We start from the raw sequence: 8,705 nt of genomic DNA, 5'->3' as shown, positions 1-8,705 counted from the left end.
GGGAAGAAAGAAGAATGAACAAAAGGTGAAGAATATAATAAAAATTCAATTTACATCCTACAAAGTTAAGAAAAGTGGTAGGTTGAGGGGATAGGTAAGAATGTTGAAAAAAGGATGACATTAAATAAGATGAATTCTAGTCATAACTGTTTCAATTGTTACTCTTAGGTAAAAAATTATATATATATATATATGATGAAAAATAAAGCTTGAAGAATGACTTTTAGCAAGGCTCTAGCTGAGAACAACCTTACTTTGATTTTAACATTATAAGTCAGTCACTTTCTGCCACTAATACTCTTATAGAAGAGGCAATTTGATTATGTGTGTGTAAGCAGTTAAGGAAGTTTCTGCCATCCCATATAATATTTTTGTAATACTCCTGGTTTTTCTTATAATTTTAAGAAGATTGTTTTTATTAGTACTCTTAGTAGTATTATGTGTCTCATGGGTGGAGATTCAGTTCTTTCTTTTTTATTTTTAATTTTATTGTAAAGGTGTTGTATGAGGGATTACATTTACACAAATAAGGTACCAGTACATTTCTTTTTTTTTTTGCCAGTCCTAGGCTTAAGCTCAGGGCCTGAGCACTGTCCTTGGATTTTTCTCAAGGCTAGAACTCTACAACTTGAGCCTCAGCACCACTTCTGGCTTTTTCTCAGTATATGGTACGGAGGAATCGAACCCGGGTCTTTGTGCATGCTAGGCAAGCACTCTACCACTAGGCCAAACTCCCGGCCCTGCCAAGTACATTTCATATTCAGTGTTGTTGCCCCCTCTTTCATTTTTCTTTCACTTTTCCCCTCACCCACTCCCCACTAGTTGTAAAGCTAATGCCCAAAACAGTACATTGTGACTTTTTCTGTTGCATTGGTTTGCCATTTGTCCTTTTCTTCAACATTTCATTATACACTTTGGTACACCAAATCAGATAAACATATATACAGGACACAGTTACCAAAAAAAAAAAACCACCAAAACAGTGACATCAGGGGATAAATCAAAGGAAAAGAAAAGTCAGCAACAAAAAATAAGTGAAAGAAAAAAAGAAGTAACTTCACATGGTATATTAAAAACAACAAGAACAAGAATAACAAAACACTATTTTTTCAAATCTTGGAGTTCATTTCAATTAGCATCATTTTATTTTTTATGTTCTACTCATATTTCTTCTTTTGTATGTTGGAAACTATCATTATATGAAATTAGCTGCACAACTAATTACCCAGCTCCACTTACTCTCAGAAATGTAGTTAGCTTTGTTTTTTACTTTTGCCTTGATATTTCATTCACCTTGCTGGTGAGTACCTATACCAATTCTATTACATTTGTACAATAGAACTGGCTCAATTAGTTATATTATCTCCCATTTTTAGCATTCTATTACATAATTAGCATCATTGTATATGGTCATATGTGCATTGCTACTGAGTTACTGTGATCCTCTGCCAGCACTATCCTAGATATACACTAATGATTACAAGTGAGGGGAAACATAGAACCTATGTTTCTTTGGGTCTGACTTACTTAATTTATTATGATGTTTTTACAAGTCTATTCCCTTATGGATGGGCCAATGTCATTCTTTCTGATGGAAGCATAGAATTCCATTGTGTATATACACCACAGTTTTTGATCCATTTGTCTACTGAGGGGCATCTGGGTTGATTCCATATCTCAGCTATGGTAAATAGTTCTACAGTGAACATGGTTGTGCTGATGGGTTTAGTATGGCCCTTATTTATGTTCATTTGGTAAATGCCCAGGAGTGTGATTGTTGGTTCATAGGGGAGTTCAGATTGCTTGAACAAGTTTACACTCCCACCAACAGAATAGAAGCATTTCCTTTTAGCCACATCTCTGCCAGCATCTACTGTATTTATTTTCTTGATAATAGTCTAACTGGGCTGAGATGGAATCTCATTGCCTTTGGCTTGCATTTCTTTTATGCTCAGCGATGTTGAACATTTCTTCATGTGTCTATTGGCTATTCTCTTCAGAGAAGTCTCTTTTTAGTTCTTTACCCACTTATTGATGTGGTTGTTGTGTCTTTGAGGATTTGTTTTTTTTTCTGGGGGGAGCTGGGGGTTATTTTTTTACACTCTAGGTATATTTTTATGTGAGGCTTTTATCTATGGTATAGCTAGTGAAGATCTTCCCCCAATCTGTGAACTATTTATCTTTGCTAGCTGTGTCCTTTGCCTGGCAGAAGCTCTGTAGTTTAATGAAATCCCATATATCCAGCCTTTCTTTGATTTGTTTCTGAATCTTTATTTAGGACATTTTCAACCTGTACCAAGAAACCCTTGTGCATCCTCTATCCTTTTCTGTACTATTTTCAGGATATCTGATCTTACCTCGAGGTCTTTGATCCATTCGGAGTTGATTCTGGTGCAGGGTGATATATAAGTATTTAATTTCAGTTTTCCACACGTGTATAGCCAATTCTGCCAGCACAATTTGTAGAGGAGCTTGTTCTGATAATTTTTGCACCATTATCAAGATTAGGTGACCATAGGTCTGTGGGATCATGTATGAGTCTTCAATTCTATCCCATTAGGTCTGTACCTGTGCATGTACCAACCTGTATTTTTTAAAGTAACTATGGCTTTATAATAGAGATTGAAGTTTGATATTGTTATTCCTCCAGCACCGTTTGTCCTTGGGGTCTTCTGTTATTTGGATTCTTTTTTTCTATTTCATTACAGAATGAAATAGAAGATGGGTATTGCATAGAAGTTAATCCTCTCAATTGAGGAGCATGGGAGATTTTTCTACTTCCTTAAATCTGTTTTGTGTTTTTAGGTTTTTAAAGTTTTCATCATAGGGGTATTCTACCTTTTTGATTAAGGTAATTCCTATTTATTTATTTATTTATTTATTTATTTATTTTGTGAGTCATGGTGCTTGAACTCAGCCTGGGTGCTGTCCCTGAGCTCTTCAGCTCAAGGCTACCACCCTACCCTTGAGCCAAGCCCCACTTCCCATTTTCTAGAGGTTAATTGGAGATCAGAGTCTCAGGTTCTTTTGTGCCAGGGATGACATTAAACATTGATCCTCAGATCTCAGCCTCCTGAGTAGCTAGGATTACAGGTGTGAGCCACCTCACCCAGTTTTCCTATTTTGTTTTTTAAGGTTATTACAAAGGAGTTGCTTTTCTGATTTAAACCTTGCTCTTTTTATTGTTGGCATACACAAAAGCTACTATTTTTGTGGGTTAACTTTATACCCTACTACTTTACCAAAGTTTTGGATCTTCTCAAGTAATTTAGGAAAGAAGTATATGGAGTTCTTTAAATACAGTATCATGACATCTGAAATGAGGGAGAACTTTAACTTTTTCTATTTGGATTCCTTTTATGTTTGTCTCTTACCTTCTTGCTCTTACCTTATGGCTAGGAATTCCAATAAAAGTGGAGACTCATTTCTGAAAGCAATAAAAACATTCTTCTGGTTAAGAATGGATAAACTCGTTGTGAATTATATTACCAAAGCCTTTCTTGATATGCCTGTTCAATGAAATAAATTGTTAAACATTCATTAAACAGTAATAGCAATTTTTGAAAAGCTAATAATATTTAGGACTGACTTTTTCAATAGTATTGCTCAACATACCTTAAATAACATTCTATTTTCACAAAAATTGAATAAATGACCCATTAAATAATCATAGCACAATGAATTCTAATGAGAAAAAGTAGCCACTAAACAATAGAAAAACCAGTTGAATGTGCTTTAATTTTTTTGTTTGCTTATCAGTTTTATATTATGAAAATATTGATAGAGTAATACACAGGCAATTGCTTTTAGAGATGGGCATAAAGGATGGGATGCTGGTTTTACATCAATGTTTCAATCATTAATTTAGGAAACAATCTTTTGATTAGTTTTAAAATCATAGTCAATTTACTAACTTCATTAACTTTACTAATAAAGGCTACCTTATCAACTTCAAGGTGTCACACCATTTGCTACTTACTCAAACTTTCTTTGGTTCATCTTATTTCCTCTCTTTTCCCATTGTATTGAAAAACATTTAAAATTATTCTTACTTTCCAAACCCTTTCTTACCTAAGCAAACATCTTTCTGTTTCCTCAATTCCATTCTGAATCCTTTTGTAACTCTTTTTCTTTATACTCCCTTTCCTTAGTTACTTTTTAACTTGTATGCCAAAATAATTCTTGGAAAACTTTTGAAGTCAAATAATGTAGTTTTTCTTAACTTAATGTAGTAACCCGTAGACACATCTGTTAGCACTCAAATATGATGATCTGATTTGATTTTAAATCTGATCCCAATTAAATTTTAACTGCTCATATTTCTCCTTTAGCTTTATGTCCAAGCTCCCTCTTGATTTGTGTCCAGTCGCTTATTTAGGGAGATGCATTTTTTTTTATCAAAAGATAAAGCTGCAACTACGAAGTGTGCTCCTTGTTAGAAAGAGAAATCTTAATAGAGCGAAAAGAAATAATACTACTGGGGCCGGGAGTTTGGCCCAATGGTAAGAGTGCTTGCCTAGCATGCACAATGACCCAGGTTTGATTCCTCGGTACCACATATATAGAAAAAAAAGCCAGAAGTGGTGTTGTGGTTCTAGTGGTAGAGATCTAGCCTTGAGAAAACCCAAAGGACAGTGCTCAAGCCCTGAGTCTAAGCCCAGGACTGTAAAAAAAAAAAGAAAGAATATCCTTTTGAGTGAGAGCTTTCCAACGACCAAATCAACATCCTCTATCTGACAGTCATCCTGTTCCCAGCCCTGCTCCCAACCAACTGGGATGGAAGAAAAAAATGTAAATCTTTGAAAAAAAGTTTACTATGATTACAATTATATTGAGAATGTGAGCCTAAATTCTTGACAAGAAAGAGGGACAATTTGTACTGGTATAACAAACGTTGTAAATTCCACTTCCATTATGCCTGCCTAACATTGGGGAGAGTAATAGCAATGCACCCTTTTGTCCAAAATTGCCTTGATGAAATCTGTATCTTTTAGTGTCTATTCATTTATGACACTGGAGAGATATTGTGTATTTCCAACAATGGAAACCAAGTACAAACGATTTAAACACTAAACTATATCTTCTAAAATGAGAGGGAAGAAAAATTATCTGAAATATTTCAACATATAATGTCACAAATAATGTTTTATTTCTGATTAAATGAAAGTAGATTGTTGATAGTAAGGTCTCATGTCTGTAATCCTAGCTTTTCCACATGATTGCAGTTAAAAACCAATCTGGGCAGAAAAGTTCATGAGAATCCATTTCAAAATAACCAGCAAAATGCAGGTCTGGAAGCATATTTCCACTGGCATAGTGGCAACCAAGTAATTAAGTCAAGCAAGTATGAGGTCTTGTGTTAAAAATTTCAGTACTGTGGCTAGGGGATTGGCCTAGTGGTAGAGTGCTTGCCTAGCACGCATGATGACTTGGGTTCAATTCCTTGGTACCATATACATATAAAAAGCTGGAGGTGGGGCCGGGAGTTTGGCCTAGTGGTAGAGTGCTTGTCTAGCATGCACGAAGACCTGGGTTTGATTCCTCGGTACCCCATATACATAGCAAAAAGCCGGAAGTGGTGCTGAGGCTCAAGTGGTAGAGTGTTAGCCTTGAGAAAGTCCAAGGACAGTGCTCAAGCTCTGAGCTCAAGCCCAGGATTGGCAAAAAAAAAAAAAGCCGGAAGTGGTGCTGTGGCTCAAGTGGTAGAGCTATACACTGAGAGAGCTCAAGGACAGTGTTCAGACCCTGAGTTCAAGCCCTAGCCCTGACAAAAAAATTTCCAATAATACTAAAAGATATCAATAGAAAAATTGTTCAGGGGCCAGGAGTATGGTCCAGTGGTAGAGTGCTTGTGTAGCATGCATGAAGCCCTGGGTTGAATTCTTCAGTACCACATACAGTGCCAGAAGTGGCACTGTGGCTCAAGTGGCAGAGCACTAATCTTGAGCAAAATGTCCAAGGACAGCACCCAGGTCCTTTGTTCAAGCCCTAGGATTGGTAATAAAGGAAAAAAGAAGAAAGACTGTTTAAATGCCATCACAATAGAAATAAAGACAATCCAAGAATATTATAGGGGATTATTTTGCAAACTTTATGTCAGCAAATTGGAGGATCTAGGGGAAATGGTACCAATCCTACACAACATTAATATACACAAATTGAATCAAGGACAATAGACCCATAACAAGTTATGAAATTGAAATGCAAATAAAAGACCTCCTATACAAAAGCCCAGGATCCAATGATTTAAAACCAAATTCAATGTGGAGAATTCACACAGATACCCCTCAAACTCTTCAATGAGGTAGAAAGGGAAAGAGCACTACCAAACTGATTCTCTGAAGCCAGAACTTATCCACAACCAGATAGGGACCTAGCAAAAAAGAAACACAGATCCATCTTTTTGATGAACATTGATGCAAAACTTCTTAAGATACTGGCCAACTGAATTTAACAACTATCTCCAATATCAAATACTGTGATCACAGTCGACCCTGGAATGCAAAATAAGTCAACATATGTAAGTCAATGCAATATAACACATCAAGAGAAGCAAGTACAAGAACCATATGATATACATGCAGAAAAATATTTGTTTTTCTTTTTGCTTTTTTCATATATTTTATGGTAATTAATACAGGGGTAACATTATTTCACCAGATAGAAGGCACATTACTTCACAAGCATTGATAACCTTTCTAATGTCTTGGTCCCCATTTCCTTCCCCCCACCCCCACCTCTCAACTTGTTTTCCACCTTTCCCTAGCTGATTTCAAATAACCAAATACACATATATATCTTTTTGCTTTTAAACCAGCTCTGGCAAGTTTTTAATGCACTTTTTATTGTAATTAATAGAAGGGTTACATTTTGTTCGCCACATAGAAGGTGCATTGCTTCTCACACATTGAACCCCTTCTTATGTTTTTGTCCCCATTTCCCTTCCCTCCTCCCTCCCCTCATCTTGTTTTCCCCTTCCCTACATTATTTCAAATAAACAAATACATATACATTATACTAGATAACAAGGTAAGATACTGTAATAATATGAGATAACCAAGAGATAACAAAAGAGATGAGAAATAACACAGTACATTAGGAACAGCAATCACACATCATATGGCTCTTGTTTCTATATCCTGGAGGTCCTTTCATTTAGCCTCATCCTATATGGCCTTATGTATCTAGGTTTTGCCCTATTGTATGCTTCTGCTAGGAGAGCCCAAGGTTTCTACTGATTATGACAAATGAGGGAAACCATTGAGCCTAGGTTCCTTTGAGTCTGGCATACTTCACTTAATATGATTTTTTTCCAAGTCTTCCCATTTCCTTACAAATGGAATGATGTCATTCTTTCTGACAGCGGCATAGAATTCCATTGTGTATCTGGCAAATTTTATTAATGAAAAATTATGCACTGCTTATTTTTCTACAGTTTGTTCTGGCATGCTTCTAATGATATCAGAATCAACCAGGAAATAAAACAGTAATTTTGCAGTTCATCTAATACTAACATCTAATCACCGATTCGCCTACATTGACAACATTCTTTAAACAATCTCCACATTTGCACCTACTGCATATTATTTCTTTAATGCAAAGTTAACTTAGAAAAGATTATGGTAAATTAGACAAAGCCTATCACTAGCATGCATGGTCTTAGGGTAGTGAATGTTTAGCCTATCCTGATTATTACAAAAGCAGAAAAGCAGAAAAATGTTTTTGACAAGATTCAACACCCCTTTATGATAAAAGCTCTGCAGAAGCTAGGATGCATGGAATATTCTTCATTATAAAAATTCTGTATAGGAAAGATCTATATGCAGCATTATACTTAATGGTGAAAATCTAAAACCATTCTTCTTCTAAAATAAGGAATGAGGAAAGTATTTCCACTCTCTGCACTCCTCTTCAATATAGTATTAGAATTCCTAACCAGAACAATAAAGCAAGAGATAACACAAAGGAGATCCAAATACAGAAAGAAGTAAAACTACCCATTTTTGCAGATGGCATGATATATATTTACACACACACACACACACACACACACACACACACACACACACACACACATTGCACTGTAGATATCCTGCCCTAGGTGCCAGAGCTGGTCCTACACTTTGGCAAAGTAGCAGGGTATAAAATCAAACTACAAGAATCGGTTGCTTTCCTGTATGCCAACAGTGAAAAGATCCAGACTAAAGCAGCCTCGTTTGTAATAGACTCAAAAGAATGCATACTAATTAACCTAAGCAAAAGTATGCCCCCTTTATAATAATAAAAATGCATGAGAAAATAAGAAAAAGGGTTCAACAAATATAATACAAATTACAAATCGTTTACTATTTTCCAAATAGATTCTTAGATGTAGATAATTCTGACTTACTATGATGATGTGTAATTGTGGTGCCATGTCTTATACATGCCAGGCAAGCTCATTGAAAGTGTCTCTTCTTTCTTTTGGTTGTAGAGTTTACATCAAATCCAGTTGAAGAAACTAGAGGAACCAAAAGTAGATGTTCCACATTTCTATGTAAGTTGGGTTGAGTGGAGATTTACAAGGCACTTTGCATAACACCAAGAAATCTTTTCCATGATATTTCCGTGTCAAAGTTGAGTGAGTGAATGCTGGAAAGAGGAATGTGGAGGCTGCTATGGGTACTGGCCATCACATCTGAAGTTGGGAGAGTACAGGAGATGTA

At 35.9% G+C, this 8,705-nt stretch overlaps 1 non-coding gene across 1 annotated transcript; it reads right to left on the bottom strand.

The window, feature by feature from the left end:
• Positions 1 to 7,636: 7,636 nt before the first annotated feature.
• Positions 7,637 to 7,729, bottom strand: LOC150040901 (small nucleolar RNA SNORA72). Its single transcript, XR_016533905.1, has one exon. It is a non-coding gene; the product is annotated as a small nucleolar RNA SNORA72 (small nucleolar RNA).
• Between the last annotated feature and the right edge of the window lie 976 nt (positions 7,730 to 8,705).

The sequence above is a fragment of the Megascapheus bottae genome, chromosome X (genome assembly GCF_031878675.1).
Source record: "Megascapheus bottae isolate mThoBot1 chromosome X, mThoBot2.hap1, whole genome shotgun sequence".
NCBI lineage: Eukaryota > Metazoa > Chordata > Mammalia > Rodentia > Geomyidae > Megascapheus > Megascapheus bottae.
The sequence above is the reverse complement of the archived record's forward strand: the minus strand, read 5'-3'. Positions and strand labels throughout refer to the sequence as shown.